The sequence below is a fragment of the Lissotriton vulgaris genome, chromosome 1_1, assembly GCF_964263255.1.
Source record: "Lissotriton vulgaris chromosome 1_1, aLisVul1.2, whole genome shotgun sequence".
NCBI classification, from domain to species: domain Eukaryota; kingdom Metazoa; phylum Chordata; class Amphibia; order Caudata; family Salamandridae; genus Lissotriton; species Lissotriton vulgaris.
In genome coordinates, this window is record NC_141685.1 from 1,770,668,914 (window position 1) to 1,770,691,881 (window position 22,968).

The following is a 22,968-nucleotide window of genomic DNA, read 5'->3' on the forward strand; positions in this document are numbered from 1 at the left end:
GGCCAGAAACCGGTCAAGATGGCCGCCTGACTCGGGAGCTCCGCGGAGCTGAGCCCTTACCCCATGCAATCCGGACAAGATCCGTGTGTACCTGCACTCCTCAAGTAGCTATAGCCCGACGCTGAGAAGCGGTGCCGGTAGCACTAATTCTGGAGCCTCTGCCTGTCTCCTGTACCGAGCTGCGATCCTGCTGACTGGGCCCGGGCGCCGGCTGGGCCAGAAAATCACAAGAGGCCCCGGCTTGACAGCCTGGCGTGAGGTGACGGCGCGCGCCAGGGCCTGTTTTGGAGCTCGCGGCCCCCGTCTGGGGCCGAAAGGGTGCCGGTGGAGGGGCACTGACCTATGGGGCCCACGAAAATAACTTAGAACTGACGCTGGCTCCCAGCGCCAACGGCGGGACCAAATCGAGTGGACTGGCCCGGTGTGTGCTGGGGGCGCGGTCCGGGGCGTGGGAGGCCCGGCGGTTGGCCGGATGCGTGGCGGGGACCTCGGCCTAATGACACAGCTGGGTGTGGAGTGAAGGGGCCAGGCAAGAGGCGACACCTGCGAGCCTGGAGGGGGCCCAATACAGTGCAGTAGCCACCAGGACGCATCTAGCCCCCCCCTCCAGGCGGAAGGGGGGTGCTTCGGGTGCAAAAGTGGGCAAAGTACCAGCCGCACATAGAAGCTTCTGCAGCCACTCCGGACACGTGTGGGCCTTTTTGCTGCAAGACCGTGGATACATTTGCAGCGGCAAGAAACGGTGGCAGTGATGTCGTGGGAGCCCAATACAGGTAGGAGGTCGGCTGGGGAGTATTGCTGCAAGTGGACTGCGCCATTATCAAGGGATCACTGCCTGAGGGACGGTGCCTCAGTCAGAAGCTGAGTGAAATATCTGCCGTGACGCAGCGGAGAGCGTGCTGGGTGGACGACAGCCGCCTGGGGCCCAGACTGGTGGTGCAGGACCACACCTAGCAACCAAGTGAACTGGTTAACAGCATGGGGTGATAGTGCGAGGCCCCTGGAGTGCACCACGTGCCCAACAGTGGCAATAGCGGGAGCTCTCAGACGGACCTGTATGTGCCACAGGACCGTGGCAGACTGCGTGAGAATGTCGACAACATGAGTCCCAAGCAGAATGCAACCACGCAGTCTAACAAACTAGACAAATATGGGATCCAGATGGGGACCCCCCCCAGGCGGAGGGTGCATCAGGAGACCAGTCCGCCCAAAAGAACCGTCGCTGGCTTCCATCATGGCGGCCATACAGACAATGGGCATTAACCTGGAGATGAAAACTCACAAGGTCTCCATCAAGGTCAATCTCCTCCGCACTGACCTCAGTAAAACCTCAGAAAAGGCCAAGGCAAATGAAGCTGATACCCGGGAGCTCCAAACACCCACGAAGGCACTGGAACAACGCGTTAACGATTTGGTGCACCAGCATCGTCAAGTGGCCCTTAAGTTGGAGGACCAAGAAGGAAGAGCCCACAGGAGTAATATTTGCGTGGTAGGCATTCTGGAAGATTTTGAGGGGTCTAGCGTGGAACTTTTTCTGGAAGACCTGATCCTCATCGCCTTAAGCTTAAATGCCTGTCCAATATCTTCACCATAGAATGTGCCCACTGTGCACCTGTCCCTAAGCCCAAGCCGGGGGCGCCGTCCAGGACGATAATAGCAAAAATCCTGAATTATAGCGATAGAGGTGCCATCTTGCAGGCAGCCAGGCAGGCGGGGGACTTGCAATACGAAAACGCCACAATTCGGTTTTTCCCAGACTTTATGCCTCAGGTTCAGCGAGAGAGGGGTTCATTTGCAGGTGTGAAGGCAGCACTGCGGGATAGAGGCATCAAATATATGATGTTTTTTCCTGCCAAGCTCGAAGTCCTGGCGGGGGGGCAAATCTTTGATCTTTACCACGCCGTCGGATGTGCAAGATTGGCTGGACAGGGAGTCGTCAAGAGCTCCGGGCCGGGCTGAAGGTGAGAGCTGGAGAGACAATCAGGCTGCGTCACGGGGATCGAAGGCCGGGAGGTCAGATGTGGATGGACAGAGTCAGTGCTCCTGGAGGTCGAGATCTGTCAGTCCGCGATGGGGGACTGTTCGAGAAGCAGCTGAGCATTAGTGGTGATGGACCTGCTGACGTGGACCTCTACAAACTGTAACGTATTGTGGGATCCAATGCCTAGGTGTGGGTCCTGCTCGCTCGTGGATCCTGGCAGGGGGGGGAAGCTATCTAATCCTGAAGGGACGGGTGGCCTGAGTTGTGAAGGGCAGAGATTGTTGATGGTACTCCCTTCTCTTCTATGACTTTGTGGTCCATACTGTCCCAAGATGGGCTGAAGGATTGACTAATCAGGGTAAGGCTCGGACCTAAAATGGATGGAACTCAATCCATGAGGATTGTAAGCTTTGGTGGTACGATGGTTATAAGATGTGGGGTGGGCGTGGGCAGCGGTTGGAGCTGGGGCCGGCGTACACTCCTCTTAGAACAGGTTTATCGGGAGGGGGAGGTTTTTCTTTTTTTTCTCCCCATTCCGGGTTTGGGTATCGGGCGAAAGGCGCTCCGCTAATTGGGGATGTGGGTAGTTCTAGGCCTACGGAGCAGGGAAGCAGGGAGGGGGGGCTTATTGTTGGGGGGGGCACAAGTTTTTGGGGGTAGGGGGGGCAGGGGATGAACTGACTGGCTGTGGTGGGGGGGTAGTTTGTTGAGGTCACACCGAGGTCAAGCACAGATTTTGGAACAGAGAGTCGAGGAGCACACAAACAACTTGGCGAGAAACAGTACGTATGGCTATGAAGTGGGATAAAACTCTTAAGCTGAATAGCTGGAACATCTATGGGTTGGGAGACAAACTCAAATGGAGTATAGTGTTGCAGTTTATCAAGAAACACTTCCCTGATGCTGTTTTACTGCAAGAGACCCACCTGAGGGGATACACATGTCAGGCACTAAACAGATGGGGTACAACTTAACGGCACATGCCGGTTTGACATCGGGGTCCAGAGGCGTAGCAATCCTTCTGCGCCGTAACTTTCCAAGGGCGGTTGACTGTACAGATGTAGATCCCCTCGGGCGCTTTGTGGCTATTTCAGGGAAATGGGAGGGTCGCAGACTTAATTTGTTAACGGTTTACATTCCACCGGGCCTCCAAACGCAATCATACCAGGATCTGGGGGAGATGCTCCTCTCCCTTCCAGAGGGGCTGCTCCTGATAGGTGGGGACTTCAATGCTGTTGTCTCCTGTCAAATGGATAGAAATCCGACTAGGGACATTGGGGTAGGACAAAAGGTGGCTTCCCAACCCGATGGAGGCGTTCGGACTTATTCACCTCTGGCGCCTCCAACACCCGACACAAAAACAATACACCTTTCTATCAGGTTCACACCACACCTTCTCACGCCTGGACTACCTCCTTGCACCAATGCACCAAGACGTGACAATTCGGGAGGTCACCTACTTAACACGGGGTATATCGGATCATTCCCCTCTTTGGACACACATAACAATTGGTGACCGGATGTGTGGCCCCTATTGCAGCCTGGCACTTATGGGGCGAGGACACCAAAAAGAAACTGACTCAGTCGATCGATCACTACTTTGAGGAAAATGTGGGAACTGTTGGTTCGGGGGTGGTTTTGTGGGAAGCCTTCAAGACAGCGTTAAGGGGGGGAGGCCCTCTCGGTGATTGCGGGACACCGTAAGGAACGAGAGGCACAATTGGTGACTTTAGAAACTGACCTGCGGGCACTTGAGAGTACTGTGCAGAGTGATGGGAGCCGCGACACGATCCACCAACTCCAATTGAAAGCCGCAGAATACAAAGACATGGCTACTTACCCAGCCAAGACACTGGCGAGAGACAGGGAGGGGAGACTATATGACAGAGCGACAGGGCAGGCAAATTAATGGCATGGTTAGACAAGAAGCAGCAAGCGCAGAAGGTGGTGGCTGAACTTAAGTTGGAGGCGAGGATAGTTATTACGGAGCCCAGTGAAATTAAGGAGTTTGCGACACACTTCAAAAGGGTATATACTAAGAGATCCGGACGGTCGGAAGAGGAATCAGCGGCATTCTTGGGCGACATCGTACTCCCCACCCTCTCTGTGGAAGAAGAAGAGGCTATGGAAGCACCCCTGGCAGTAGACAAGATAGTTAAGGCCATTCATGACCTTCGTCCCGGAAAGACCCTTGGGCCTAATGGTCTGCCGGTGGAGCTTTACAAGCTCAAACCCGACAGCCTTGGGACGCACCTGAAGTGAATGTTATAAGACAGTAGAGAACAGGGTATATTACCCAGGGACCAGCGCATTGCTACTATCATTGCTATCCCTAAGGCGGGGAAACCCAGAGAGTCCTGTGCCTCCTATAGACCGATATCACTGCTCAACGTAGAGCCAAAACTCCTCGCCAAGGTGCTGGCCAACAGGCTCAACCCGGTCTTCCATACCCTTGTACACCCGGACCAATCGGGATTTATGCCCCATCGTAACACGGCACTTAATTTGCGCCGTCTCCATGGGGTGTTAGGTTGCGTCTCCATGGGGTGTTAGGTTGCTGCCACAGGTTGCGCGAGGATGCAGTGGTGGTGTCCTTGGACGCAGCGATGGCGTTTGACACTCTTGAGTGGCCGTACATGATGGCTGTTCTTCGGAAATTGGGGTTCGGCCCAAACTTTATTAGCTGGGTGCAACTCCTGTACACAGAACCTCTAGCTCAAGTAGTTGTCAACAATAAACTTTCAGAGGTTTTCCACTGGAGAGAGGGAAGCGGCAGGGGTGTCCTCTCTCACCTCTGCTCTTTGCTATTTCCCTAGAACTGCTGGCAGCCTGGATTAGGCAGACCCCCTCTCTGAAGAGGATAAGGTGGACTGATGGATGGGAGGACAGGATCTCGCCTTTATGCGGACGATATCCTCCTGTACCTTACAGCGCCGCAGGAGTCCCTTACTAATGCATTAGATATCTTTAAGAGTTTCAGGGATTACTCCGGCTACAGCATTAACTGGGGAAAATCCCTTCTCTATGTCCTGCACAGTGTCCCCCAACAGACACCGGGTGATTGTCCGATCCAAATAGCTAGCCATGGCTTCACATATCTAGGAATCTTCATTTCTAAGGACCGGGCCACGCGGTATGAGCGGAACCTTCTGCCACCCCTACAGTGGCTCCAAAGGGAAGCTGCAATCTAGAAGAACCTCCAGTTGTCACGGTTGGGCCGGCCAGCGCTTTTCAAAATTAAGCCTCTGCCACGGTTCCTCTACGCCCTCCAAAATCACCCTCCCTTAGTCCCACAAAAGTACTTCGCCGCTGTCGAGGCTACCCAGAGAGACCTTCTCTGTACTTGAGTGCCCCGTATCTCCCTCCAAATACTCACACTGGGCTGGCTCGACGGGGGTATAGCACTCCTGGACATCCTGAAAAATTACTGGGCGGTGCATTTGTCGGCCATTAATCAGGGTACATACTGTGCAGGGAATGACCCAGGATATGAGATTGACAAGTGGCTCCTTGCGGGTGGAAACTTCGAGGTGGCCCTTTACTCCAGACCGGGAAGGTACCGCCTTACGGGTCACACTAAACACTCAGTCCAGCTGTGGCATATAGTTCAAAAGAAACAGGGCTGGGCTGGTAGGCTCATCCTAGCAACCCCGCTGTGGGCTTCAGAGATGCTAGGCACTCTTAGCTGCACCAAAGGATTCTGAAATTGGGACCTTCTAGGCATATCCCGTATCAAAGATCTATGGGGCCCTTAGGGGGTACTATCATTTGACACCCTTCAGCATACATATGATTTAGCCCGGACCGAACACTTCCGATACATGCAGGTTCGACATGCACTTCAGGCCAATATTCCTCCCGGGACACACCTCCCGGAGTTTTCACCACTCGAAGACAGACTACTTGAGGGCCATATCGCTAACATATAAAAAGCTCATTAATCATACCCCAGATCCACTACTAGCTCTCAGGGGGAAATAGAAGGCAGACAGACTCGAGATGGATGACGAAGAATGGCGAGAGGAGTTCGCATCCCCCAAGGAAGTTGCAATACTGGCCAAACTGCAATTGATCGAGCTGAAGGTCCTGCATAGAATATACATATCTGGCACTAGGCTAGTCCTAATGGGGCGGAGTAAAGATAGACTGTCGCAGGGGGTGTGAAGGAGACAGGCAGCTTTCTACATATACTATGGGAATGCCGGATGATACAGACCTATTGGACACGGGTGCTCAATTGTATGAGGGATGTGTGGGGGGTGGAATTGCATTCTGAGGCAAAGAGGTGCCTCCTTAACATCTGGGAGCCCTCGGACCAATCAGCGAAAGGGAAACTGTGGGTGACGTTGAGCCTTGTGGTAGCGAAGAGGAATATTGCAAGGGTATGGGGGGTCGCCAAACCACCAACGCTCAGAGCATGGAAGAAAGACATGGATTGGAGCATGGTTCAGGAAAAGACGGTTTATGTAGCCAGGGGATGTCCGAGGAAGTGGATGGCAGTGTGGTTTAACTGGAATGAATACAGGGGAAGAATATGTGAACCCCCCATGATTACCACCTGTCAGGATTCAACCTTGTGGGTCGCTAACCGGCATCGGAACAAACTATTTACTTTGGAAACTACAGTTCCCGGCATGCTCGGGGAGGACGTAGCGTGCCTGACGCATGGCACGCATTTCAGGAAGTAAATACCTGCCTGTCGGCAGTGGCGGTGCCGATAATTCTTCTGGAGTAGAGACTGGTTTGTTCACTTTCCCGGTAAGCGTTGCCTCATTGCTGAAAGAGTTTATTTGGAGGACACGGTACCGGAGGTATGAAATTGAGGTATTTTGGAGGCGAGTCGTAACTCGCCGTAACAAGGAACACTTCAGGTGTTGTTCGTGTTTACTGAGCTAGACATTCTGTTGTTCATAAAGACGGGGAGCAGCCAGGAAACATTTGCTCTCCGTGATATGGAATGAATGGAGTCAACCTAGTATTGTTGATATTTAATGAGGTGTTCCTTCGAACGGAGTAAGGATTGGTTGGGGCTCCAACCACACTCGCTATTGTCACTGGAATTCCTATGAGGAGGTGTTGTGTATGGGAACTTTTGACACCAGACTTTCAAAGCGCAAAGTACTTTGTGCAGGGTTAAGAAGAATTAACCTAGACACGTTATCATTTTCTTTTCATGGTTTCATGATTGCTGTTCTCCTTATGTTCAAAATACAGGGGAGCTGAATGAGGGGAGAATCAGAGGGATTGATTTATCTACAAAGATGTGTATTCCTATATATGTAGGTATGTGTGGTTATAGGAATTGGAATAGATGTATATCACATATTCAATAGGCAATTTATGTAAACCGGTTTGTTTATGTGTTTTCTGTTACAGTAGATGAATCACGGTTTCTACCTCATTCCTCATCCCTGATTTACGCCTTCACTATTTTTTCTTTACAGGTAGGGTTAAGAGCTACACAGGGGTTAAACATAGGGATTGAGAGCGGACATTGAACATAGTGTTTATTTAGAGACAATACTTAGTATATGTTGTTGTCGTTTCAGGTCTCCTTCTCTGCTGCCCCCTACCTTTCCTTCCCTCAGTTGACTATCCTAGTAGTCTGTGTCTATAACCCAGGCTCTTGGGAACGTCGCGTGGGGGATGGTATAGGATTTTCAGCGCAATCCTGAAGAAGAACGACGGTGGAGCCTGACACCCCCATTGATGAGCTAGTTGATTAATGATCTCTGTAAAAAAGGAAAAAAACCTAAACCCATGCTGTGATTTGCCGGTATGTTTTTTGACTCCTGTGCATTCCATATATGTATATCGTGTAACAAAGGTATGCCTTGTGCGTGACCACCACTTTACTTTGTTCATTTTGCAAAATAAAAAGATTAAAAAAAACAAAAACGATTACCTTAATTGGGGCAAGATGCTGTTTTCAGCAAATTTCATAAAAATCTCATCAAGGATCAGAGCTATCTCCCCCCTCCCCGATCTTCATCTTACTAGCTCATGGTTTCGGCTGTTGTGGTGGTCGGGAAACTTTGATGTTAGGTTTTTTTTATGTTTTCCAGCAGGTTCTGGGGTGGAATAAACAACGGCTGGACTCGGGGATGCCAAATAAATTGAAGGGTTAATCTCTGCCACTGTAACCTCGTTTCTAGTTCTTGCAGTACTATGGTAAATTGCCCAGTCAGTATCCCTTGCTGGACAATCCTTTCCCATCCCAGTGAGAGCACCACCCCCCCCCCCCAAACAAGCTACCACAGGCTGGTATCTCCGTATAACTTTCCTGTGCCCCCCCATGCTTCACCCAACTTTCATCGACAGTCTTCGCTCGGTTATAGTAATTTCTGTAGAAACTACCCCAATTGCTCTCTCCATATAGGCCCACCGAAGCAAATTCTTCCTCGTTGCCTGCACTTACCCATTGTGCTCTAATCCGGATATTAAATCTGACTATGCCGAAGTCAAGGGGGTGGTCTAAGGTGATCTAGGATCTTCTACTATAAAAATGTATGACGGGGTCCCCACTCAAACTCAAGGTCTATAAAAAGTGTTCTTAATGACAAGTTCCATATGTACCTATTTTCCAACATACTATCTTTTAGCATCATACCGAGTCACCCATCTGTAGCTTGTAAAGCCCAACCAAATGTACTTCTGTCTATAGTCAAACACCGCAGTTTGCCCAAAGCCCGTCTCACTTCACATCCGTACTGGGTACGATGCAAAATATAGTATCTTGGAAACTGGGTACATCTTGAAATTGTCATTACAAACCCTTTTTTTATAGACCTTGAGTTTGAGTGGAAGCTGTCTTAAGAGAAACTAAGTGGCAACTTTTACTTAATGCTCCTAAAAACCAAGCGCAAAATGAACCAAGTGCAGGGTATGTAATTGGAAGTGCGTATCCAGGCAATAATAATATCTTATAAAATCCAACTGTCATGAGGTTGCTTTAGGTACCTCCATTGGCCTTCAATTGGAATTACACTTATAATTTAGAATAGGGTTAGACTCTGGAGCTGATTTGATGCATGAATCCTGTTTAGAGATAACCAGCCTTAGATTAATTAAATCTGGAAATGCGTATCGTGGCAATAACAATAATTTTTAAGAATTTAATCAATGTGGATTTACTATAAGTACCTTCATGGGTCTACATTGGGAATAATACAACAGAAAATTGAGGAAAAGTCTAGAATTGAGTGCGGATTTGATTTATTAATACTTTATAGAGTTAACCAAACTAAGATAAACTCCCCCCGTAACAGTTATAGCTATGTGGTCCAGTAATTAAATAAATAGAACCATTTTTAAACATAGGGCTATTGTATATGGGCTTGACAGAGCAAATTCTATTTTATTTTATTTGCAGTATCCCGTATCAAGGGGATTCAACAGTTATCTATACCAAGACTTGACGAACTTTGAACATGATACTAGAAATCTAAACAAAGGTAATAAATAAAAAAAATGAGAAGAGGAAACGTAGGATAAAGATTAATTAGAAGGATGGGTTTCAAAGGGCGGATCCTTATTTTTTTCATTAGTTTAAAATACTACATCCAATATATGGATTTTTGGTGAAGAAAACATATGAATGATCCACGTAGAACACATAGAAACGTGTAAATTGGAATTGCTGTAACATTGTATTACCCTTAAATATAAAACAGGTTATCCTAGATTGATTAACCTGAAAATGTAGGAACTTAGTCAATATGTTTTTCATTAATATAGGGGAAAGATACTTACACAGACCGTAGCATTTTGAAGATTTTTCCAACTATCAGAAATGTTATTTGTGGATGACAACATGTTATCTAAGAGGTAAATTACTTGTAAAAAAGATGACTTCTTATCCAATAAGGAGGTGTACTAGTAACGCATAAAGCAGAAATAAACTGAACTGAACTTTCGGAGAATAGGGTAGGCAATAGAGTCCCCTAGGTTACGAAGATTGTTATTCAATGATTTCAGATTATGGAATGTGTATATCATGTAATATTGTGCAATCTTATTAAGAAGAAACTATGTACTTAGGACGGAAGATCATTACAGTAGTACCCTACATATTTTGTGTTTGCTGTACATAGTTTTTTGTTTATGCATACATAAAAACTTGAGTTAATAAGAGGTAATAGTAACTGGATATGATGTCTATAATTTTGAGGGAATGTTTTTCTTTTTGTAAATTATTTTTGTTTGATTGTTTGTATAAACCCTGAATTGTGATATCTACATGGTCAAAATAAACATTAATTTGACCACTAGGGCCATACAAGTACACATAAAACACAAGTATATGCATAATAAATGAGTAAAATCGCTTGCGTTCATGTAAAACAACAATAACATAACAGATTCTGTACATGGCCATATCCCCCAGTTCCCCGGGTAACACAGAGGCAGCAGGATTCAACAGGACTGAGGAATCATACAAGTAGTACTTACTCTACTGAGGAAGAAGAAGACACTTCCTACGCAGCAACCACATTCCCCCTAGAAACGTAGTGATGCACAAGTGAAAAAAGGGACTGAAGTCATATCTAAGAATGCAAAAAGCAATGGAGTGACTGCGGATACCAAGCTGAATGCATACAGGTGCAACCCAAAAAGAGCGGGGCGCACGTATGCTGGACAAGCAAAGAAAACATGAGAAACTGTTTACTCTAGATAGTTGCACCTAGGGCAGGCAGAAGATTACAGAGTAGACCATCTGGAGGTAAATCTCCCCTAATGGCAGAACTCCCACTCTGAACTGGAAACAGAGTTTCCGGTTCATAGGTGCTGTAATTAAGTTCTAGAAGGGCTCAAGGCCCCAGGATTGCTTACAAATAAGGAATTCTTGTGATGTTGTTGTACTGGCTGCTTTCGAGTGTATGTGGCCATTACATTGAGCCAGTACTGTAGAGTCACGCTCTAGTCTTCGGGTGTTGCGTCACGACGCAACGCGCGAAGACGAGCGAGTGCGCATGCGCCAGATCCCCGCGAGTGTCGGAGGTGGCAGACGCTCGGCACTCTCCCTAATATACGATTACATTTACTTATCAAATAAAGTGCCTTTCCCCTCAACGCCCGACTACCTCTTTATTGCTCCCTATGCAGGGAACATCATTACAGTGGCGACAAGGAGTGGGATCTCCCACAAAATAAAGAAAAATGGAGGTACTGCGGTGAGACAAGGGGGAACACACCACACTAGCCCAGCCTGAAGGGGGATGATGTTGGAGGAAACGACGTCAGGAGGGTGCTAGAAGAAGCAGGGAGAGCGTGGCAGAAGCGAAAAGGAGCGAGGAGCACCTACTGCATGTACCAGTGCCAGAAGGCGGCAGCCAAGAGGAGAAGCGTGGCAAAACAGGGTGATATACCCCACAGAGGGCCTGGCGGAACTGGAAGACCGCAGAGCAGGGGGAGCAGGAGAACCCCGACCAGATCCGACACAAGGTGGGAACACAAGCGCGCCAGGCAGCCCGAGAAACCAGGGAGCGGAACCAGAAGAACAGGCCAGAATGAGCACGCAGGCATCGTCACTCACTGTGCCAATCCCGTTCTTGCCGAAACCAGGTGAACCCCAGATGAAATGGGAAGACTAGAGGGAATATTTCAAAAATTATCTTGAGGCTCTGGAGGATGAAAATGGAGAAGCCTTCCCCAGTGCGAGGAGAAGAAGGATACTCTTGCACAATCTAGGCCCGGAGGGGATAAGAGTGTTCACGAACCTAGTGCCCATGACCAGACCACAAGCGGATGTCGACGTCTTTAAGCATACCATAGAGGATCTGGACAATCACTACCATCCATCGGTGTGTGTCTCCATCGATTGTTACAACTTCCAGCAAAGGAAGCAAGAAGTAGGAGAATCCATAGATGACTATGTCGCAGCTCTAAGAAGGTTGGCGATGACGTGCAAGTACGGGGCCCTCCATGACAAATTCATAAAAGACCAAATTGTCATGCACACCACCAACAAGACTGCGCAAGATAAACTATGGGCACACGGAGAAGCGACGCTGAAAGACGTCATAGCAATGGTAAAGAAAGCGGAGTTATCAAAACGATGTGCCGAAGCAGCGAAAAGGGAAACCACCCAGAAGAAGACGGTTAACAGAGTGGAAGATTTGGAGCCTTCAGGAAGGAATAGAACGGCGCCCGGAGAAAGTAAGGGAACAAACAGATGGGCGGGAAAAGCCTGACAGACAGGGAGACAGCCCACGGAAAGCAAGACCACATGCTACAGGTGTGGAAGCCCGAACCACGGCCCAGGATAAACGCTGCCCGGCGTTCCAGGCGAAATGTATGTTCTGTGGCCTACTGGGCCACTACGAAAAGGTGTGTTGCAGGAAAATAAAGAGACCTATAGTGAAGTACGTATCAAAAGACCAACCAGAAGGAGAAGAGGACGAGCTGGAAGAGGATGACCATGTACTGTGTGTAGAGGAACAGGTGCTGGGAATAGGAAACAAGCGCTCGCGCAAACCTCAGTGCGACAAGGTGATAGGAGGTGTGAAAATCAAGATTGTGATAGACTCGGGATCCCCGTACACCATAGTCCAAAGATCAGTATGGGAGGAAGAGTTTGAGCCCAGCCTAGGACCCAGATTGGAACCACCAGACATTTGGCCGGTGACGTACTTAAGCACACCCATCTCCATGGTGGGGTACAGGACTCTAATGTTTAAAATCAGAGGAAGGTCAGCGGAGTGCAAGCTGTACATGGCAGAGAAGGGCCCATCAGTTTTAGGTTGGATGGATCATGGTGACCCAGGGATAAAACTGGATTCAGGAGGAGACATTCAAGTGTTAATGACAGCCCCTGAGAGCTGGCCGGACCTGGAGAAAAAAAAAGGACTTCCCGAAGGTGTTTGGAGGGCAGGTCGGCAAACTAGAAAAGTTCACGCACAAAATTCTGCTCAAGGAGAATTCCAAACCAGTGTCCCACAAGGTGAGGAACGTGCCCCTAACAGTAAAGGAAGCAGTACAACAAGGATTGCGCAGACTGGAAGAACATAGAATAATCGAACCCATAGACAGTTCGGAGTGGCTGGCGCCCTTGGTCGTGGCAAGAAAACCGAATGGCAAAGTGTGTCTGTGCGTGGACCTCCGAGAACTTAATAAGAGCCTGATCGTGGAGAAATTCCCGAAGCCCCGCATAGAAGAAATGCTGGCCAAAACGAGGGGAGTAAAGTGGTTCTCCACTATCGATCTCACATCTGCCTATCACCAAATTGACCTGCACCCTACAAGCCGGAAACTCACATCCTTCATAACGCCCTTTGGATGCTATCAATTCCGCAGAATGCACTTCGGTCTTGCCTCGGCCGCAGCGGTGTTCCAGAAGTTAATGCACCGCCTATTCAAGGACATCCAATACTTTCAAGATGACATTTTGGTGATGGGGGTGGACCGGAAAGACCATGACAGGAAATTGGACAAGGTGCTGGGTATTCTACATGAAAAGGGCCTGACAGCAGAATGGGAGAAACGTCGGCTAGGAATGACATCAGTAACTTACCTCGGACACGAAATAGGAGGACACGGAATAACGCAGAAAAGAGATAACGTAAAGGCGATCTGCGAGGCCAGGGAGCCCGACAGCAAAGAGGAGGTGAGATCCTTCCTGGGGATGGCCGAGTATTATAGTAAGTTCATCCAGCACTTTGCCACCAAAACACATCACCTGAGGCAGCTGATAAGAGACAAGACAGTGTTCAAGTGGAATGAGGAAGCACAGAAATAATTTGAAGAGTTGAAACAGGACATAAGTCAAGCGTTGCCATTACAAGGATATGACCCTCTGGGGCCGACCATACTGATGACGGATGCCAGTGAGAAGGGACTGGGAGCAGTCCTCGCGCAGGAGAGGGTGGATGGAACGGTGGTATGGGCAATAGGGAAGTTCAGACAATTCCTGTGGGGCACGAGATTTCAACTGCAGACAGACCACAAATCACTTGTCAAAGTTCTAACCTCGAGTGGACATGTGACCTCCACGCCACGCATAGCCAAGATGTCGTTGAAGCTACTGGAACACCGATATGACGAAGAGTATATACCGGGGACACGCAACAAGGTAGCTGATTACCTCAGTAGAGCCTCCGCCATGGAAGAAGCCCCTAACCCCTCGGCTGAGGATGAAGAGATGATAGTGATAATGGAGGATCCAGAAAGAGTGATCAGTAAGCAGGAATGGGTCCTAGCATATGATGAGGACGAAGAGATCCGTGAGGTCAAAGAACACATAATCAAAGGCTGGCCCTAAAAGAAGAAGGTGAAGGAGGTGCTCCGGAAATTTTATGAAGTCCGTGAGGAACTGTCTGTGAGTGACTCGGGCATCTTTCTATACCGAGGAGACAAAGTGGTGCCTCCTACGAGAATGGTCCCGTTCCTAATAACTCTGTTACATGAGGGGCATCTCGGCATTGTCAAAACAAAAAGGAGAGTGAAGCAAATGTACTGGTGGCCCGGACTTGACATACAAGTGGAAAGGCGCGTGAGAGATTGTGACCAGTGCCAAGGAGCTGACAAAATCCTGAAACCTCTGAGGCCAGCTTTGGGAAAATTTGACCAGCCACGCGACCCCTGGGAAGATGTCTCGATCGACATTTTCGAACCTGTTCTGGACAACCAAGGAGTGCCGAAGTATGTAAGTGTCCTGGTAGACAAATACTCAAAGTGGCTGGAAATTCACATCCAAGAAGAAATGGACTCCGAAACTGTGATAAAGTTCCTCACTTCGGTCTTCCTGAGAGAAGGGATCCCGAGGACAATCCTGAGCGACAATGGCCCGCAATTCACCTCAGAGAAATGGTACAAGTATGCGGAAAGAAATGGAATCAAAACCAAACACACTTCTGTTTACCACCCCTCGAGCAACGGACAGGTGAGATTCAAGATTCAATCGGGTCATCATGGGGTCCATTCAAGCTGCCATCATGAGAGGCAAGGATTGGGAAAAAGAGGTGCTGAAAATGATTTGGTGTTATAGGCAGGGGAAACCCAATGAACCCTTGTAGGCTTGGGCACTATGCGATTCAAGTCAAAAGATGCTACAAGGGATTTATTTCTAAATTGTTCAGTTTGAATTGTGACTTGTACCACAGTAACACACTCAATGGTATCCACAGGATAACAATCTTGTTGTATAATGATAAATTGATTAATGGAAGGTTGAAGGAAAAACAGAGCACAGAGAATTATATTTCAAACAAAGTTTTTACTAGAAAAAAGTTTGGGGAGATAGATACAAACAAATCAATTGTATCAAAAAAGTCATGAACAAAGATAGGCAAAGTTTTCTCCATGGTTCATGACTCAACACATCAACTCCTAATTAATGAAGAAAACAACCCAAATTAATCAATAAAAAGTGGTTGTAAGTTCGTGTTACAAAACAACATTAAAGGAGATGATGAACTGTCGATGTTTCGGTCTTGGCTGCAGACGTCACAAAGACCATCATCAGGACGATGTTTATTCAAATGCTGAAAAGAACTCCCTTCCTGACAGACAAACGGGTCAGGATACACTTTTTGCCGACTGAGCTGTTTCTTCAAAACGACCGGAATACAACCCCGACTCGAGTACATAGCCGGTCTTCTTTAGACCAACGGATGTGGTCTTATCTCTTTATTTTTAAGAATTCATTTGTTGTTAACCAGACTCTCGCAGACCTACAGAGGAGGTCTTAATTTTCAAACCCGAAGGGAGTTCGTTTCAGCATTTGAATAAACATCGTCCTGATGATGGTCTTTTTGACGTCTGCAGCCAAGACCGAAACATCGACAGTTCATCATCTCCTTTAATGTTGTTTTGTAACACGAACTTACAACCACTTTTTATTGGATTAATTTGGGTTGTTTTCTTCATTAATTAGGAGTTGATGTGTTGAGTCATGAACCATAGAGAAAACTTTGGCTATCTCTGTTCATGACATTTTTGCTACAATTAATTTGTTTGTATCATCTCCCCAAACTTTTTTCTAGTAAAAAATTTGTTTGAAATATAATTCTCTGTGCTCTGTTTTTCCTTCAACCTTCCATTAATTAATTTATCATTATACAACAAGATTGTTATCCTGTGGATACCATTGAGGGTGTTACTGTGGTACAACTCACATTTCTAACTGAACAATTTAGAAATAAATCCCTTGTAGAAAATGATTTGGGCCTACCGGATTACTCCCACATCTACAGGGTACAGCCCATTCCAAATCCTGAGAGGCAGACACCCTTTCACTAAAGACAATGTGGTCTGGAGAGAAAAGACCATCACCAGCAAATGGTCTTCTGCAGTAGTACAGCACAATCTAGAGAAAGCTCAGAAAGTATATACCGAACACTATCATCGGAGAAGAAACGTGAAAGAGACAGCACTTGAAAGAGGGGAGTGGGTGAGAGTCAAACTGGCAGTGCTAAAAAAGAAAGGTGAAAGCAAGTACAGCCCTCCTCTACAAGTGGAAGAAGTATACGACAGACCGGCTTTGCTCAGCGACGGGAATGTGTGGTCCCAGGACCACATGGCTAAAATCAACAAGATCCTACAGTGGCCTGTGGAGGAAGAGAGAGCCCTACAAGATCAAGGGCCAAGAGAAAGAGAAGGGGGGACACCTGCAGGAGAAGAACGGCAGATGGAAGAAGAATCGTACGAGGAAGAAGGGAGTCACAAAATGCCTGTTGCAGAGGAAACGCAGAGTGAGAAGAGTGTGACACCAAAAAGAGAAGAGCAGAGCCAGCAGAGAGATAGGATGGTGAGCCCTGCAGAGAACTGCACCAGAGAAGCATCCACGCCGGTAAGACGCGCCCGAGCTGGCAGAGTGGTGGTTAAACCCCGTCATTTCAGAGACTATGAACTGGGGGGGGGGTGTTAAGCCCCTGGGGACTCAGTAGACTATTTTGTGTGTGCATAAAAAGGGGAGATATGTAGATTCGCACTCTAGTCTTCGGGTGTTGGGTCACAACGCAATGCGCAGACGCCCGAGTGCGCATGCGCCAGATCCCCGAGAGTGTTGGAGGCAGCAGACGCTCGTCGCTCTCCCTAATATACAATTACATTTACTTATCAAATAAAGTGCCTTTCCCTCCAACGCCCGACTACCTCTTTATTGCTCCCTATGCAGGGAACATCATTACAAGTACTTCTACTTTAAGACAATTTTAGAAGGAAAATGGCCAGTAGCGGGAGCTTCCCAGAGAGCCATATATACATAGAAAAAAGAGAGAGAAAAATAGGAGAGAGGAGTTTCGAGTGTTTGTGCCAGAATTCTGGACTTGTAGTCTTGAATTTATAATGTGATAAAGTCCTCAAAGTAACAATAAATCCTTGCCTGAATAAAGTACTAATGCACAGAATCTGGAAACTTTATGACTCTGATATTACCAAACTTAGTCGCAGATTTATCATTCTTTCCTGCAGCGCAACACAGCAAGCCACCTTGCTGCACTGCACGGCATGAAAGGGCAGGAATGTGCCGTATTTACCATTAGGTGGCGCATTCCTGTCCTTTAAAAAGTATTGGCTCACTCAGACACCCTTGCGTCATGGTGCAAGGGGGCCTGCATTGTAAGCAGGATTGTTTTTGTGCAGGATGGGACACCTTCCTGCATAAAAACAATCCAAGAGGCATTTTCCTCTTTCCAAGTGTGCTGTAGAATGCAGCACATGTAGAAAGAGTGAAAAAAACTAGGAGAAATAAAGATATTTTACGTCTCACCTGGGGAGGTGTAGCATTTTGACGCATTCCGAGGTCTACCACTAATGGTAAATCTGGAAATGCATAAAACCCACAGGCAGATGTGTGGAAATGCCCAGGATTCACCCATGAAAAGCCCCCCTGCTGCAGAGTAGCACAAGGCAGTCATTTGCACTGCCTTACATTACTCTAGATTACTATCAAGCCATGCAAGGCCACGCAAATCCTTGTTAATTATCATGTGCATATGATAAATATGGCCCTTAGTGCTACCCCATGCACTGGTGTTGGAAGAATGAAAAGCCTTGTCAAATTCAAACTTGTGACTGCATGCAGCACACATATCTTAGTGCTTAACTTGCTGAAATATCTAACCGACTGAATTTTTCCACTAACACTGATACACAGTTTAAATCAGAAATCGTGCAACAAGGTTATTGCAACAGTCAGAGAACAGATTTTTATTTTTATTTTAAAAAGTGCAGTGGTACGAAAAACAATAAAGTGAAATAGGTCCACAGACAGTTGTTTAATTTCCTGTAAAAAGCTCCAAATTCTCATTAGGGGTCCTTCGAATCACAAAAACACCAGCAAATATTTTAGAGCGAACTTTAGAGAATATTTTTGCTTAGCTTCAATATTGGAGAAAAAAACATCACATTTTGAGAGTTTCTTTCAGATTCCAAGATATCTTCATTCTGGCAGTCGTTCTGTTCATCAGAATTTACAATATAATTTCCCACACGACCGACAAAATAAAATGAGTAAATGATGGGAAATGAGTAATGGTAAAATGTGTGCAACGACACAGTTGGCCCAAAACCCTGAGCAATCAATCAATCCTTCATGTTATCCATAACATGCATGCATCTGATCCAGCTACCTCACATTTCGAACCCAACAAGAAACAAATAACATAGTAAAGACCCAAAACATCAGAAGTTTCTAAAAAAATAAAATAAAAAGACACCTACATATTCGTATTATGTATTTACCTGATGCAAACAGAGCAGTAAGTTCTTACAAACACACAACGCCTGCTTGAAGTTTCAGGCGCCACCATTTTGCTTTCCGTATCTTAAAGAGACAGGGCTTTCCTCGTGAAGTATCAATGAATGGGTCAAACAGAGGGTGAAGGCAAGTTTGAATACCTTATACGGATTTCTGCTTTATTTTGCATTCTGGTAGTTGTAGTACCGAATTTAGCACGGGCACACCAGGTCTAGAGGGACTACAATAAAACGACAAAAACAGGACTCGGTGAAATCATGTGGAATTGGAAACCTTGAGAGCTCAGAGAAACCCTAGCTGTCTTCGATCGTGCCCAAGTATATGCTGGCCATATATTGACTGTGTCAAGCAAACACAATTGTTCCAAGATTCCAGTCCTGAGTTTGTATTTTAAAAACTGAGCCATCCTGGTACTTGTAGCCAAACGGGTACAATTAGAGGCCAGCAGTACAGAAGGAAATGGAACTGGAAATATGGAATTCCAGTGGCATGTAACTTCTGAAAATACTGCCCCAGAGACCTTACCAGAGCTCACTGATGGAGAAAGGCCGACCTTGAAGCTGGTGAAACCAGGTTCGAGTCTGGAGGGAGGCTCAAGCATCCTGTGATTCTAGCAAATCGCTTCATCTCCCGTGCCTACAAAATGAATGTGTCAGTCTGACATGCAACTGATTCTCTTGTAAAGCGCTCTGATACCTTCGGGTCGACTTCGTGCTATTTAAAACTGCAAAAAAAACAAGCTTTTGCAATGCATAGGTCTCACATTAGGAAAGTTTGAGCTATTGATATTGTAAATGACACATTTTTTATTTATGTGTTGGTTTTGAAAATAGCTAAATTAATAGCTTTGTCATTTACAATTCCAATAGTTATAACTTTCGCAAATGTGACACCTATACCATTTGTAATGCAATATGTGTTGTATTTACCTGACTTAGATGTATTGATATTACAAATAACAATGGCTTTTAATTTTTTTTAATAGTTAATACTTAAAAAAAAGTTATTGTAATTTATAATGGCAATAACTTGAACTTTTGTAAATAACTTTTGTGAAGATTATGTTCAGTGTATTTTATTGTGACGAAAATCCAAGAACAGAAGTGAAATATTAACATTTGTTTGTGACATTTGTAATAAAGCTTGAAACATTGATAAAACATATTTGAACCAGTTGTTGTTGAATGGTTGCACAGATTGATGCTGTGGTGGCGCTATGTGATGTTGTGGTGGCGACGCGTGATGCTGTGGCATTCAGTGATGCTGTGGTAGCCCCTGAGTGATGCTGTGGTGGTGCTGAGTGATGCTGTGGTGATGCGATAGAGTGAGTGCGATAGATAGAGTGAGGGCGATAGTTAGACAGAGTGAGGGCGATAGATAGATAGATAGAGTGATGGCAATAGAGTGAGTGCGATAAATAGACAGATAGAGTTAGGGCGATAGATAGATAGATAGATAGATAGATAGATAGATAGATAGATAGATAGATAGATAGATAGATAGATAGATAGATAGAGGGCGATAGATAGATAGACTGATAGAGTGAGGGGCGATAGATAGATAGATTGATGGAGTGAGGGTATAGATAGAGTGAGGGCGATAGAGTGAGGGCGATAGATAGAGTGAGTGCGATAGATAGATAGAGTGAGGGCAATAGATAGCGCCTGCTCACGATTTGGCTGGACTACTGCCTTACAATATTTCCATTGTTTACAGCATTAGCACACAGCAAATAGTGGCTTCTGATTGGGTCAACCAACATAAAGAGCAGTACCGATGAAGAAGGACAACTGGACAAAGTGACTGGACTAGGGGCTATAGAAATTGAAGACATTCTGTGAGCTTAAAAAAACACTTATGAGTGTATGATTAGTTATTTAAGGAAGTACATCCAATTTTGTAATGCATGCAAACATAAAAAGCACAGCTCCCTTGGTATACAGAGAATTGCTGCTTCTGCAACATAACAAACTTAAAGTAGCATCGCCAGCAGCTCTGTCTGATGCAGCCATTACAAGGGCAGCACAGCACTCCTGCCCCCTCACACACATTGCACTCGCAGCATGGTAGTTTTCAGCAGTACTTGAGTTGAAAGAAGCCTGCCCGTCGGCTAGGAAAAACGAGGTCCAACAAACATTTAAAGTCTCTGGTCAAATCTTAACAGTCGACCCAGAAGCTCTGTCTCAGGAATGGATCACGTGAGCAGAGAGATGCCGGAGGGGGAGGGAGGATGGGCAACCTAACACGAGCTTTACGTTTGTTTATTAATCTATGCTGGGAGGAAACATAAATTGTAAACATTAGTTCTTGAGAAAAACACTGTTGGCCACAGAAGTGCCGATGATCAGCTGTGGGATCACCGAGCAGCAGAGCACCCCGCCCCCTCGCACACATCACACTGGCATGCTGATTCTGAACCAAAACAAAAATAAAAGGAGTGCGAGAGATGCTCCAGCAACTCTGCATGCCAAGAATGGATCACGAGAGCCAATTGATAGGGGGGGCAGTGAGGATATGGAACTTCATGTGAGCTTTGCGGGGTTTTTAGTAAGCAAATTTGCGCACGGACTTGGAGGAAATGTGAAATGTTAACATTAGTTAGTGGTCGTGAAAAGCACTGTAGGCCACAGAATTGCGGATGACCAGCTTGGGGTAATGAGAGAGTGCGTCTGCAAATGCCACGAGCCGCCCCCTCTCCGCTCTGACAGGCTGGGAGACCTGCGGAAGTCCCCGATTCTAGTGCCGCTCCCACCACCCACGGCCCGGCCTCAGCAACAAGAGGAGCTGTTTCCGGAAGGCAGGAGCGTGGAGGGGTTGGAGGGAGACTGACGAGCACGGAAGGCAGCAATGTAAAAATCGCATTATAGTACAGTCCGATGCAGTGCTGCCGGAAGGAGTCTTGAGACAGGAAGGCAATAAGGTACTGGGCACGAAAGGTAGCAGAGAGGCGGCATGATGAGGGAGGCGGGGCATCGTTGCAACACGGATAGCAAAGAGGGAACATGAGAGAAACACAGTTTATAAAGAATAACGAAGTGGGTAAAAGGGGAAGCCAATGCCATGAATGGTGGTATGGAGGCAAGATGAGAGAGGGAGGGGGTGGCTATGAGAGACAAGCTCTCTGCATTGCTGTGGTGGGGGGTGGGCGGGGTAGTGGCAGCCTTTGAAGGAAGGTAGGAGCGTGGAGTGGTGGTAGGGAGACTGAACGAGCACGGAAGGCAGCGATGTAAAAATCGCAGTATAGTACAGTCCGATGCAGTGCAGCCGGAAGGAGTCTTGAGAAAGGACGGCAATAAGGCACTGGGCACTAAATGTAGCAGAGAGGCAGCATGACGAGGGAGGCGGGGCATTGTCGCAACAAGGATAACAAAGAGGGAACATGAGAGAAATGCTGTTTATACAGAATAATGAAGTGGGTAAAAGGGGAAGCCAGTGCCATGAATGGTGGCATGGAAGGAAGATGAGAGAGGGAGGGGGTGGCTATGAGAGACAAGCTCCCGGCATTGCTGTGGATGGGGTGGGCGGGGGAGCGGCAGCCTTTGAAGTCTGATGCCGAGGCTCAGACAAATGGTGGTGTGCGAGCGGCTTCCTTTCAAGTCTGATGGGGGGGCGGGGCAAATGGCGAGCATGTGCCCGGCGCACATGCACTGGCCATAATCAGCATTCCAAAGCCCTCTTGGTAGGATTTTCTGGTGCCCCTCTGTATCTCTCGCCAGCAATGCAAAAGCGCGTTGTCAGGCGAGACCTAAAAAAACAATAATGAACTTGAAGCTCGCGCCATTGTGCACCGTACTGCTAGTAACCTGCATTTTTTAGTGGAAAACTGGAAACATCAAGCTCGAGACTGCCTAGTGGTCTGAGCTAAAGGCCAGTAGTAGCTGACTATGAAATGACTGGTTTTGGACAGTGTTAGGTATTTACTTAGAATTTCACAGATGCACCGTTTAACTGAAAAGCTGATACTTTAGGTTAAATATTTGAATATTTGAAAACTAAGAGGGAGTGTACCTTGCAATTTCTCGAGTTGTCAAGTAGCTTCACGTCATTAGCAAAATGATCCTATGACTATCAAGTGACTACATATCACTGAAACAGCTAGTAAAAAAGAAGGCGTGTTGAATTAATAAATCAGTGCATTCTGCGAGTTTTAGTCAACTAAATTCAGTTGCACTAATGGGATTAAAACTTGTGAAAATAATATTTTGTAAAAGGACATTCTGGAGTTGGAAAATCTGTTCTGGCCAAATAGAGTCTCTTTACTTTTTATTCAGTCTTTACTTAAGCACAC

At 46.7% G+C, this 22,968-nt stretch overlaps 1 protein-coding gene across 1 annotated transcript in view; it reads right to left on the minus strand.

Moving 5' to 3' along the window:
* Positions 1-18,717, minus strand: part of HAL (histidine ammonia-lyase) — a 372,837-nt gene extending 354,120 nt beyond the window's left edge. Inside the window, exon 1 of the mRNA XM_086919081.1 lies at positions 18,694-18,717. The gene's annotated coding sequence lies outside the window, so the exon portion shown is untranslated. The remainder of the gene's footprint in view (positions 1-18,693) is intronic.
* Between the last annotated feature and the right edge of the window lie 4,251 nt (positions 18,718-22,968).